This window comes from Talpa europaea (assembly GCF_964194135.1).
Source record: "Talpa europaea genome assembly, chromosome: 6".
Taxonomy (NCBI): Eukaryota; Metazoa; Chordata; class Mammalia; order Eulipotyphla; family Talpidae; genus Talpa; species Talpa europaea.
Window position 1 is genome coordinate 108,595,525 of NC_140072.1, and position 14,282 is coordinate 108,609,806.

Below are 14,282 nucleotides of genomic sequence, written 5' to 3' on the forward strand. Positions count from 1 at the left end.
TATTCCATCTTTATAAATAGAAATATAGTATTCAAATAGTATTTACTTTAGAGGAATATGGGAAATAAAACTTGAAACCTTTTATGTGTCTTCTAGCTTAATATGAATACTACCTCAACTAAAATATTTTCATTATTTCAATTTGCCTTATCTTAGAAATTTCTGTACTGTTACCTAGTAAAGCAAGTTAGGAAGCTATTCTAAAATAAATTGTCTTAGACTTTATACTCTCTAAAGAAAGATTTTTGTTTCAAGGACAGCAACTTGGATATGAATTCTTTGAATATGTTTTTATCTTTCCTTTACATAACTTGCTTCAACAAATATGACTTATTTGAAATTTGCCCAATTGTACAAGTTTAACATCTTGAAATTTTTCATCCCAGGGGTTAGCTCTCTCACTTCTTCCATGTGAGTAACCATCTCTGTATCAGAAAGTGTGTTCTCATCAGATACCAAATCTGTCAATGCTTTGATCTTGTGCTTCCTGGCCTCTAGAACTGAGACGTGTTTACTACTTATGCCATCCAATTGTGTGTGTGTGTGTGTGTGTGTTATTGCAGCCTTAATGGAATAAAACAGAAAAATTGATAGGTGGGGACACAGTAAATCAAGAATTCCTTAAATTCAAAGCACTGTTGTTTAAGTTAGGGAAAGAATTCTCAAATGTGACAGTTTACAAATGTGAGTTATGTATTTTAGTATTATGAGTACAATAAAAGCATATAACCCATCCTTGAAGAAAACACAAAGTAGATATTCAACAAACATACATGGACATGTACACATTCAAACACACATAACCATGTGTATGGATATATAGTCTATATAAAAATATAATCAGTTAGAGGGGAACATTGAAGAAAGACATTTAGATGCAAACTGGTGTCAGTTATATAATGCTATGGAATGGGTACTAATGGTGTTACTCTAAATTGTTTAAGTCTGTTTTACCTTGAGAAGAAATTAAACCAATCCCATGTATTCCATGGTTGATATTTTTAATGAATTCTAAGCAAAATCTCTCTGAAGAGGAAAGCTTCTAGCTGAGGTAAATTACATCAAGCCAGTCTTGAGAAAAGTGTTTTTTTGTTTTGTATTGTTTTAAGCAAAGAAAATATTTCCCCTTTCTTCAAGTATAGAAAGCAACTAGAGCACTACCAAACACTGATCATCCCCAGAGGTAAGGCCAGTGTGTTAAGAACTTGGCAGGAAAAAGGTGATCAGGAAAAGCAGAACTATGTAGGGCCTATTAACTTTCCTTTAAAAGTGACAAAATGTTTTGGAAAAAAAAATAAATGATATGATATGCTATATTAATATTTTAAGAGTAGAAAACCAGAGATCAGTGCTACTAGCTTAGATAGGGTGATAGCAGTGGAAATGGAGAAAAGGGAATAGATTTGAGTTTTGGTTATGAGTCCATTGTGTGGCATTCACTATGTGTGTCACAAGCTTAGATTGGGATGAGGCAAAGAACAAATTTGATCAAACATTCTGCTTGAATTGAGTTGCTTTAGTACATTAGAGGTCTAAAAAAGAAGTAAGTAATAGCAGATAAAGGAGACTCAAATATTGGGTAAAGCGTAACAGGCATTCCAGAGTTATGAGTATCATATAAAACAAGATAAGAAAGTATTTCAAAAAAGGAAGGAGTAATCAATTAGGTTAGATTCTGTGAGAGGTCAAGAAAGATAAGAACAGAAAGGTAATCTTTGTCTCTAACTACCTGAGCACTGTTATTGACTTGAACAGATGCTTCTGTTCATTGTAGAAGTTGAACAAAGACTGATAACAGTTTATCAGAAGGACAGAAAGGGAGATGCAATAAAGTATAACCAATATTTTATTATCCTCACTCTGACAAAGGGAGATAAAAGAGAGAGATAGATAAATGAGTTAATACCCAAAAGCATGCTGAAGGTCAAGAACTAATTTCTCATTAAAATGAATACATAAGGGAATGACTGTTTTCACAAGGGAATTATCTTATAATTAATCAGAAACTGAAGATGAAAAAGAGAGTTAGACAAATATGATATACAGTATGTTTGTACAATTTTTGTCAAACAGCTTATGTTTTGTTCTTTTTTTAAAGATTTATTTATTTATGCCTACAAGAACTGGGGTACAGGCCAGAGGTATGGGGGGTGAGAAGATTCACCAGAGACAGAGTGGGGAACAGAACAGGCAGACTGGCTGAAATGCATTGCCCAGGGGAGCAGCAGATGAGACTGGAGAGTACTGCTGCATGTGTGGGTAGCTCCCTGGCCAGGGATAACACTCATGCCACAGTGGCTGCAGATAGCTTCACAGTGCTGTGCTTTACCCCTTGCACCACCAGGGAGACCCAACTTGCATTTGAAATTCTAAAATTTTTAAATTTACTTTGAGAAGTTAGTCTTGATTCTGGAAATACAGTCCAAAAGCTTACCTAAGAGAATAGTATACATTGCATTGTTTAAAATATGAAAATATGGAGGATATAAAAATATTCTACAAAACAGCTCTTTTTACATTGCTATGTTATACAATAACTATAACACATTATTTTTGAAAATACTTAATGGAAGAAAAATATACGAAATAATGATCTTATGTAATGCAGAATTAAAAAAATAATATTGATTATTCTAACATCTATGGTAGTTTGATTGTATTTTAATATATATACATGCATACACTTATTTACATTATGAGTATGCATTATATATGCAAATTTTAAAATATGCATTCAGCTTATATTTGTGGTTGCTAAATTTTTTTCTCTAACATTTTCATATTTTCCAAGGTTTTCACAGAAATAAACATGTATTTCATAAAGTGAAAAATATGTATGTAAGAATGTTTCTGATTGTATTTTGAGAGCAGAATATAAGGCAACAGTGACAGCAACAATGGGAAGGTATTTAAAAGTAGAAATTTGGAAACTGCTATGAAGAAAAGACCATGGGGAATGAACTTCTGGATAAAAATCAACCTGGTGGTGATCTTTTTCATTGTCTGAAGCTGGAAACTTGCAACATTAATCTCTAAGTCAACTTAAAGTGAATATTTTGTAAGGGGAAATATATTGGAGTGTATGTATCTATATATGTATGTAAATAGCAGTTGCTATCTACATAGATTTAACAATCAAAAATTAATACCTAATGAGAGAGTAGGTTTTAAATATTTATGTTTTAAATGTCACTATGTATAGTTACAGAGATTAATGAAATTTATTGAGGTGATTATCAACAATTAAGATCATACCCCCCACATCACCCCTGTCTCAGCTAAGGGGGGCAAGCCTTCATAGGCCTAGTCCTATGCAGAGTTTGTCGAACCAAAGCCAACTGTCTCTGAACAAAGCATATCTTCAATAAAAGACTTTAAGCTATATGGAGTTGGTAGCTAATATCAATATCGTAGATCCTGGTAGATAAAGCTCTAAGCAGAAAGGGTATTTTTAACAATCCTCTTTATTTTTCTCAATGATAGATAACATCACATAAATACATTACCTGGACCCCTTCCCAAATTTTCTTTGCTCTGCAGAAATCCTTAATGTTAATTGTATATAAACCTCACTGAAAAGCTAAGAATTTCTGAAGCTTTCCAAAAGCTATCTGAAGACTATTCACAGACTCTAGTCTTAACTCTTGATTCTTTACTAAACTTGCTTAATTTTGCTTATCTCAATTTAGGTTTTAATGACAGTCTCAAAAGTATTATGACAAATGATAGTTATACCTCAATGGAAAAAAAATAGTACAGATTAAATTTTAACAATAAAAGCATATTTTTCATAAAATGTTGGTCAAGCTAGAAACTATGCAATTTAGAACTAAAATTACTAAAATTTTATAACAAGTTTTGCAGAATTAAAGATATTTGTAAGAAGCTTTAAATTCAAATAAGTTGCTAATAAGTTTGGATTTATATAAAGCAAATTATAGATACAAAAGAAAGAAGAAATTATGTAGGAACTAGCATAAAACTATGATCTTAATGTTGGGATCCTCCCAAAACCAATAATCCCAATCTAATATGAGGAAACTATACAAATACACATTAAGGGAAATTCTACAAATATCTGACTAGCACTGAAAGATGTTAAATTCACCAAAAGAAAGGAACATCTGAGAAACTGACATTCACAGTCAAAAGGAGCCTAAACAATCAAGATGATGATTAAATGTAGAATTGTGGATGTCATCCTAGAACAGAAAATATTAAGTAAAAGCTGAATAACTGAATAAATTATGGATAGTAGTTAGACAAAATGCACTAGTATTGATACATTATTTGTAAAAAAAATATATTGAGTACTAATATAATATGTTAGGATTAAGGGAACTTGTGTGCAGAGCATACAGGGAACTATATACCATCTTCTAAATTTCTTCTACAAATCTAAAACTATTCTAAAATAAGTTAAAGAAAATCTCTGGCATTGACATAATACCAAAAACAAACAAACAAAAAAAAAACAACAAACCAAAAACACACATTGAGGTATTAGGGATAAGTAAGTGGTTACAACACCATAACATTACTCTTTAAGCAGGTGAGGAGGAGGGAGAGGGATCAGAGGGAGGGAGGGAGGAGCACAGGGAACTGAGGTGATGGTGCACGGGTGCATTGGTGAAAGAAACTCTATGGGGACTACACCTGAGGGGGTGGGACAAGCAAACGTCTAAAAATGAGCAATGATGTAAAATATAGATTAATAAATAAATAAAGGGTTCCTGGAAGACTTGTAAAAGAGGAAGGTGTATTTTGTAAGCACCCTTAAAACTGGAGTCATCTTTTTACTAAGTGAGATGATCTCACATGACTTATTTTCCCTTGTGAAAAGTGTTGGATGAAATAGACTCTGATTATCTAACAATCCATTTACCATTTATTAATATTTGGGTGCATAATTACACTGTGACCCTAACACCTAGAACTATTGTTCTGAATTAACTTACCATAACGGGAAATAATTTTGTCACACCATTTTTGGAAGAATTCACACATTTGTGGGATGTTCTTTTTTAAACAATAACAAAAGCAGAACTCCTTTAAAAATACACACAGTAGATTTTAAAAGTAGGTCTATATGTTCATTTTTCTGTTTCCTAATTTAAAAAATGCCAATTTAAAACTGTTCAAAATACTCATTTCATAATTTTCACTTTGAAGAAGTTAAATAAACTTGTATTTTAGCTCTCCAAAACCCTAAATTATTGCTTTTTAAGTATTTTTCTTCTCACTTTAATCTGTTTGTGCATCTAGGTCTCACAAAGTTTTTCTCTTAGAAGATTATGCTGAGAAAGTATTTTTTTTTTCTGGACATAATCACGTTTTCACAGAAGGAAAGTAAACTGTTTACCAGTTTAACACAATCCTTGATTATGTCCACAACACTTTATCACAACGATCGCTCATTTTTATTTGTAAAATAAAGATATACTCTCCAATACAAATGAGTTAAAAATAAGGAGATATAAGGTACTTTTAAAACATTGTTTGTTTCCTCTGCTTATATACCCTCTTATCAGTCTTAGTCAATGTGTTTTGCTTCAAAGTGTCTGCATAGCATTTGGGGCCTTTGGACTTTCTTATTAGTTTGTCTACATTTGAACATGAAGGAAAGAAAGGAGTGTTGAGGCTTAGAAGTCAGCAAACATTTAAAAAAAAAAAGGTAGACTCCTCATATTATATCAGAGGAGAAATATGAATGCACTCTATGTTCTGGAGACAGTAACTCTACCTTACTAACAGCCATGATTCTAATCCAACTTTTATTATTTTGAGTATACATCCTGAAAAGTAGGGATTTATCTTATAACCAAAAAAAAAAGCTAGATGCCATCATTCTATGTTATCATTACCTTTTTCTGACAATTTATTTTTTGTTGTTATTTTCTTGTTATTTAGCTGGTATGCTTTGCTATACAGGGAAGAATTTCAGATACACATAGGTTAATAGCTATAGCTAGGAGGCATTTCACTCTACCTCTGTAAAGAGGTAACTTTACCAATTATGGCAGCAGGCTATTGGGCACATGGTATGTGGTAGATCCTAGAAGAGAAACTTTATGAGAAATCATACACCCTATTCAGATGTCATTTTACCAAAAATTGCAACATTGAATATGGTAGATTAATAGTTTTTGTACCATTGCAATATCATCTGTGTATATTTACATACATAATACATACATACATGCTAGTTTTGGCTATTATATCCATCAAAGGTGACATTACCACATATTTTTTGTCATTTCAATTTTAAATATTTCAGTTCGTCTATTTATATGCAATTATGGTTTATAATGGATTTAGATTTGCTATTATTATTCAATAAGCAGCTCAAAAAGCATATCCTCTCTCTCCATTAATTTTACTGTCACTAGATGAAACATAAAGCTAGCACATTAAATCAATAGCATGTGAATTTATTAGTGGTTTTCTTTCGTAAATGTAGCTGGAACCAATCAGTGGTTAGAGTGGTAGAAATTTGGAGGTAAGGCTATGGATGGAGCAGGGGGATAAAGTAAGTTGGTAAAGAAAAGTGAACCAATTTCTGTGTACTATTTGGGTGTACTTTGAATCCAAATCTGTGTAATCATACACAGATTATTAGATGGAAAGGATAACTTTTTATCAAACAACGCTTTAAAAGTTCTGTATACATTTAGTATAAAATTATATGGGGCATTTAAAGGTGAAATTTTTGCCAAATGTTAGAAAATAAGAGCTTCTGCTAGTCCCCAAATTAGTAGGTTAATATAGTACAGCAAAGGAAACCTTCAGAATTTCAAGTGCTAAGCTTCTGTCAACAAGTTCATAAAAGAGGCCTTATTTTTTTATTCAAGATAGCATTGAGGTAATCAGATATTAATTCTTATTTCTTGGTCCTCTACTCATTTGGTCTAATTTTTTAAATTGATCAAAAACCCAAAATATAACTGAATATACATGTTTAAAGTACATGGAACTCACAAAGTTTTGCAAAAATAGATTTGTTTATTGTCAGACTTTGGGAACATGAATTTGTTGCTACTTACTACTACTAAAATTATTTTCCATCATCGTTTATTTCCAAAATTATTCAGAAAAGTGTTAAGTATTTCTGTTTCTATTCCTTAATTGGGGATGTTAGAAACTGAATATTCTTTCATCTACAATAGATTATGTCTGATATTCCTATTAACCAATGAATGACTATTGTAGTCCAACATGAAAAAAAACGATAGTGATTAATTGTGTGTCTTCTGGTTGTTATATTAAAAAAGTAAGAATATTTATGACTAATACTGAATTGTATATTTTACAATTTCTTTTTTTTAAGATTTATTTATTTATTTATACAAGCACTGGGTATAGTCAGAAGCACGGGAGGGTGAGAGAATTCACCAGAGTCAGAGCGGGGAACAGAACAGGCAGACCAAAGAAGAAATACACTGCTGAGGGGAGCAGCGGGTGGCAAGAGAGGTCTGCGCACCATGTGGGACCCTCACTGGTGGCCGGGGATCGAACCAGCACTGCACAGGCTGCAGGCAGCTTCGCAAGCCAGCGCTCAACTGCTGCACCACCAGGCGAGGCCCTATTTTACAATTTCTTAAAAATATAAAAAGCAAATAATTTAAATGTTTTTGCTTTAATAATTTCATGTTTTACATACTTCATTTGAATATATGTTTAATATGATATGAGAATATATGTTTTTTACATTAAATAATTTGGAAACTATATTTCCAAATATACAAATTAATTACAAATTACTAGTTATATATCAATTTACTTCCCTGGTCTGTCTTAAATCTATGGTAGATGGATGATATTGTTTAATATTCACAACATTTCTATTATCGGGCATATTTTTTATTATCACCTCTCAACAATTGTTGGTAAGAATGCTAAGATAGCATTCGATATCTACAAACTATAAAGCATATAATATTGTTTGCTGACTGTAGAACATACACCATTACTAGTGAATAGACTGCCATCGCCAACTAGAGATTGGCATCTTTTTTTATATAATGGGAAAGTAATTTGTCAATCTGTTACTGCTATACTTTGCATCTCAAATATAGTTTGAGGAAGACTAAGGTACCAGAATACATAATAAAAAGAAATTTGGAATATATACTTTTATCACTACTTCCAAGGTCTTACAAGAGACATGTGATAGACTAGATGTGATCAATCTGAAACCAGGGGATTAAAGAAAATAGTATTTCCTAAAATAGTCTGTGTCTGTAAACTGTCATCTAAATTGACTGAAAGTTCCAAAACTTGTAACTTTGTGGGGTTGAAAAATCCAAGTTTTATAAACTAAACCAAAGTTGTTAAATGCCTCAGGAGAAGATAAAATCTTGGCTTTAGATTCTGTTATGTATCTAGCATTAAGAGCATTTTCAAAGCAAATGTAGGTTAGGAGTATTGTTATTTGTCAAAAGGTTATTATATTGAAATACTTCAAAATGGGCCAGTAAGCTAAACTAATGGATGAGCAAAAGGAATAAAATAATAAATAAAATAGCAAAACAGAAGCAAAACAAACCCTCAGGCTTAAAAATTATGTTTAAAACTCATTGCATATGAAGTATTAGAAGAAACTGTAATAGCAAAATGAACAAATGAAAGCAAACAAACAAAAATAAGAACAAAAACAAAACTACCAAATGCAACCTGTGATTCTTTTAACAATAAAGCTATTGGGGACCATCGGTGAATTCTGCCAACTATAGCACTAAGAAAATCCCACAAAACAATCTGAAGGTACACAGTGTTAACATGGTGCTTTTGGGTAAGAACCCATTTGGTTTGGGTCACCCAAAGGGCTCTTATCCAAATGGGTAGGAGGCTATTATAGCAATATTCTTAAGATACTCTCCTGATGATTGCAAAGATATCATCAAAATAAACTGAAACCAATCCTATGTGCACAGCCACACACATGTAACCACTGCAAGAACAAAGGGTTGAGGTTGAGCTTCTTATGACCCACCAATTTAGCAATGAAGTAAATGTTACTAAGAGGATTGATCATGTGATGTTTTCTGCTATGTGATCTCTATAGGAGAAATGAGAGGGAGTAGAGGGAGTTCATTGGAAAAAATCTCTTAGGAATAGAAATTAGATCTTGTGATATATATATATATATATATAAATGGGATTTTATATATATATATATATATATAATGGGATTTTTTATATAGAGAGAGAGCACAATATTTATATATACATATATGAGATTATATATATATAATGTTATTTAATTATGTTTCCATACACATATTCCCAGACACAGAGACCTAGAACTGATTGTCACCACTACCACTGTGCATTATGTACATACGTGGACCTTTCTCAAAGCAATCTTTGGCAATGACAATTTAGCAGCTGGTGTTAGATGCAATATAAGCTTCTGAATTGGCCAATTATATGTGCAAATGCCAGACATCTCCTGGAAAATAAGACCATGGATTCTTCCTTGGGAAGGTTATATAGTGAATTGGGAGATGGAAACCTGGTTTCCTATTCAAGATTCGATTTAGAGGTATGACAATTTAAGTAGAGGCTGGGATTCCACAAGGTCAAAGTGTCCTGTGTAAGTTAGAAATTTCCAAATCTGGAAACCTTTACAATCATTGGGAGTTTAGGAAAATAATAATAGCTGGGCCCCATCCCAGACTAACTCAGTGAGAGGGAAAATAAAAATTAGGATGTGACCCAGGCATCTGTGCTGTTTGAATTATAATGTTCAGTATTGAGGAGAACTTATTCAAATGAGTCACATTTTTCATTGATTTATGTGTGTGAGTCTATTCCTGGAATCTGTTTTGTTCATTTCATCTATATATCTATTTTTGATGCCAATAACAAACTGCCTTGACCACTGTAGCATTATAATAAATCTTAAAGTCAGGAAGTGCGTATTTTCTAGCATTAGTCTTTTTCACAATTGTTTGGGCTATCCTAGCTACTCTGCATTTCCGCAGAAATTTTAGAATCAGCTTGGCAATTTCAACAACAACAAAAATGTTTCCTGGGGTTTAATACTGCATCATCTGTAAATCTTTTTGAAAAATGTTAGCCTCTTTATAATAATGAGTCTTCAGACACATGATTAAAATATGTTGCCTCATTTATTTAGATTTATTTTTCTCAGCATTATTATATAGATATAGATATAAAGAAGGACAGATATAAATAAATGACAGATAAATAAATAGATAAGTTTTGGGAAATTAAGTATCGCATATAATTTGTAATATTTTCTCCCAAGGAGTTCAATCTGTATTTTAAAACATTTGTAAAATTTGATTTCAATTTCTAATTATCTTTCACTAAATTATGACTTTATAATTCATTTTCATAGACTGCTTTTGTCTTATATCCTTGATAAACTAATTAAATTCAGTAATATATTTTTAGGTTCCAATGTTGTTTTTTTTTTTTTTACAGAGAAAATGAGATCATTTTTAAATAAGGACAGTTTTCTCTAAATCTGAATATCTTTATTTCTTTTTCTTGCTTTATATCATTAACTATAATCTCCAATAAAATATTTAGAAAATAGTGTGCATATACTTGCTTAGTGCCAATACATTCAGTTTTTTCAGTAAGTATAATGTTAGCCATACATTTTATGCAGATAGCTCTTATCAATTTGGGGAAGTACCCACTACTCATAGTGTGCTGAAACTACCAGAAATGTTGAATATCTCAAATGCTATTTCAGCACCTATTGAGATGTTCAGATTTTTTTTTCTTCTACTATGATATATTACATAGATTGAGTTATTAAACATTGTGAAGACACATCATATATTTTTATGTATTGTGAGATATAATATCGTAACCATAACCTATAATTTTTTGCATTATGTTCATGAGGGATATTGGATTTAGTTTTCTTTGTGTATTAATGCAACATGGGTCTCATCTAATGATTGAGAATTACTTTTAATTTTCTGAAGAGTTGGCTTATTTTTTTCAAAATTCTTATGTAGAAGAACTGGGGTATAAGCAGTGTGGGACGGATAGAGGGTTAGAGGGTACACCAAAAACAATGGGGAGCAGAACATGTGGGTTGATTGAAATACACTGTTAAGGAGAGCAATGGGTGAGACAGGAGAGGTCTGCTGCACCATATGTGGGTTAGCTCCCTGGCTGGACATTGAACTTAGGCCTTAGCTGGTGACAGCACTGAAACTTAACGCCTAGGAGACCAGGGAGGCCTTGAAGAATTTGCTTAAATTTATTTATATTTATTTTAAATGTTTTTTTAGAGTTGAGCATTGTATTCATATAAGACTGTTTTCTCTGCAGAAAATGTTTCAATGAAAAACTCAAATTTTTAAATAACTATGGATATTTTTGTAATCTATTTGTTTTTGATAACTCTTAGTAGTTTGTACCTTTCAAGAAATTTGCCCATTTCATCTCAGTTCTTTACTAAAGTTATTCATTACTTTCTCTGTTACTATTTTAATGGCGATGGTGGTGTCCTCTCTCTCTCTTTCCCAACATTGGTAACATGTGGACCTTTCTGAAGAAAGACTATTATAGTAGGTTGGAGAGTTTATTAACTTGTGTTTCAAAAGTAGATTCTATTATTTCTATTATTTTTTTCTCCCTTGTACTATTTTTTAAGATTTATTTGTGTTTATACAAGAGCTGGGGTATAGGCCAGAGGCATGGGAGCAGGAGAGGATTCACCTGAGACAGAACGGGTAACAGAACAGGCAGACTGACGAAACACACTGGTGAGGGGAGCAGCAGGCGTGACAGGAGAGGTCTGCTGCGCCATGTAGTATTCTCACTGGCTGACTGGGATGTAACCTGCACTGCAGAGGCTGCAGACAGCTTCACAGCGCTGCACTCAACCCACTGCGCCACTAGGGAGGCCCACCCTTGTACTTTAAAGGCAAAAACTCAATCAATTATTAATTAATATTTAAGTAAACTTAGTATTCATATACACTTTTCAGAGAAGACAATAAAGAGGAATATTGACCAATTTACAAAAATCATCTGTTATCAGAGTCATAAACTTAGAGTTTGTCAAAAATTCCAAAATATATATATTTTATTAATTTGAAAATGATTGAAGCTACCAAACAACCATAACATTTTTATGCATGAACAATCTGTTGTAATACAATATTCAAATATCTTCCTGTGAAGTGTATAACTGAAATCACTCTGATTTGCAAGAACCGATAGCAAATTTATATACCAGACAATATAAACTTTGTCCTTTTTTTCATAATTTTCATTTGACTTCTGTTGTCTGTTGTATCCATATCAGAAGCCAATGTTTGATATTCATTTCAAAAACTAGTATTTAGTTTTTGATAATTAACAATACTTGCATTTTAGAGATATTTTATTATGTATAAATTTTAAGTATATTGAGTCTAGTCAGAGTCTGAAATTTAGACAGCTGATTATTTTAGATAGCTCATTATGTATCTATGTTATTCCAGCTTTTTTTTTTGTACAAATGACTTAATAAGCACTCTGATATACACTCTGATTATATAATCTGATGATTGAGAAAAGCAAATGTAACATAGAATTAATTAGAAGTCCAAAACTAAAGAGTACCCTTTTCTATTACCCATAGTTAGCATACTGAATTAGCAAATGGTTTGCATACTGGCCAGGAACTATTAAGATTTGTCTCAGGACTCGGATACTCCGGTATTGTAAGGGAAGGCTGTTTTCTTCCTTGGTTGACAACATAATTCACCACAATAACTGAGCTACCCTGTTTCTGTAAACAAAACTCATGCATAGTAATTTGGGGGCCATGTTTTAAAAATACTACCTTGTCAGAAGCCTTTATCACTTTAACTATTAGGAAAATCGATGGAGTCAACAGTAGTCAGGATAGTAAAAACTTGAAATATAGAGCACATTTTAAGTTAAAGATGCAAGTACATACAGAAGCTTCACTTGTTAATCATGTAAAAATCTTTGTCATTCTTGGTCTCTATGTTCATAATATAACTGACCTAAAAAGTGAGAGGGTGATAAGTCAGTGCTACAGAGTGAACTGTTCTTAATGAGTTTCATTTAAGAAGAGAGAAGGGAAAGACAACTGTGCAAAACAACTCATTTAGAACAGACACTGAACCTGAATATCACCACTGACCCTACCTAGGCTTCCTGTCCCTTCCCTGATGCTCCTGCTGTCTTGTATCTGGATTTGCCAAGTCTCTTTTTTTAGGAGTGATCTCGATAATTTGTTTTTTATATCTATGCTCTCAGTCTATTCCTGCTGACAATCAGAACTCTTTAACGGAAACCTGGAAATGCCAAATGGCCACAGGAGTGGCTGCTTCTAAAGTCACAGTCAGATGAGATTTTTCTCCATTTAGAGCTGGGTCATTAGGAAGAGCCCTGAGGAACTAGATAGAGACAAATTGTCTTCATTAAAAATTATCCTCAATTCTAAGTGCAAATACTAGTTTATGTTAAATTTATCACATTAGCTGGAACCTAATTTTTAACTTCAGTAAAGGCATTGGTATTTCCTAATGTAGACACTTGCTAAATGGAAAGATGGTTTAAAATATTCTGTAGTTCCTAATTTCTCTTCAAGAGAGGTAGAAGAAACATCCATTTTTTTTTGGGGGGGGGTTGTTTCTTGCTTTCTAAGAAAAATGATAATTTCTTTTAGAGCTTGCCTCCATGGATCAGAAGTCACATTTAGCTTGCCTCTTTAGACAGATTTCCTAGCAAATGATATCTTTTGTTTTCACTCTGATTTGTTTAGTCTTTATCCTGGCAGACAACTTATTACTTACCAAAATAGTTATAACATAAGGTTTGTTTAGGGACAAGTAATTTCCAGATGTCCGTTTCAGCTTTAATAGGAGAGCTTGGAAGGGTCACCCACCTGTATTGCAATAGGGAGGCACCATAGGCACAAACTAATCAGAAGAATTGTTTCTAAACTGGGGATTTGAGGGGTTTGATTGTTCAAGCAAATGAGAAAGAAATAACTATAGCATACTTGTGGATAGCCATCTTCTCTCTGTCTATTTTTTTTTATAGATCCATTTATTTTATTCATGCAAGAACTGGGGTATAGGCCAGAGGTGTGGGAGGGCGAGAGCATTCACCAGAGACAGAGCAGGAACAGAACAGGTAGAAGGACCAAAAACACTGCTGAGGGGAGCAGCAGGTGAGACAGGAGAGGTCTGCTTCGCCATGTGGGTATCTCGCTGGCCTGCTGGGACTCAAACCTGTGCTGTAGAGGCTGCGGACAGCTTCACAGTGCT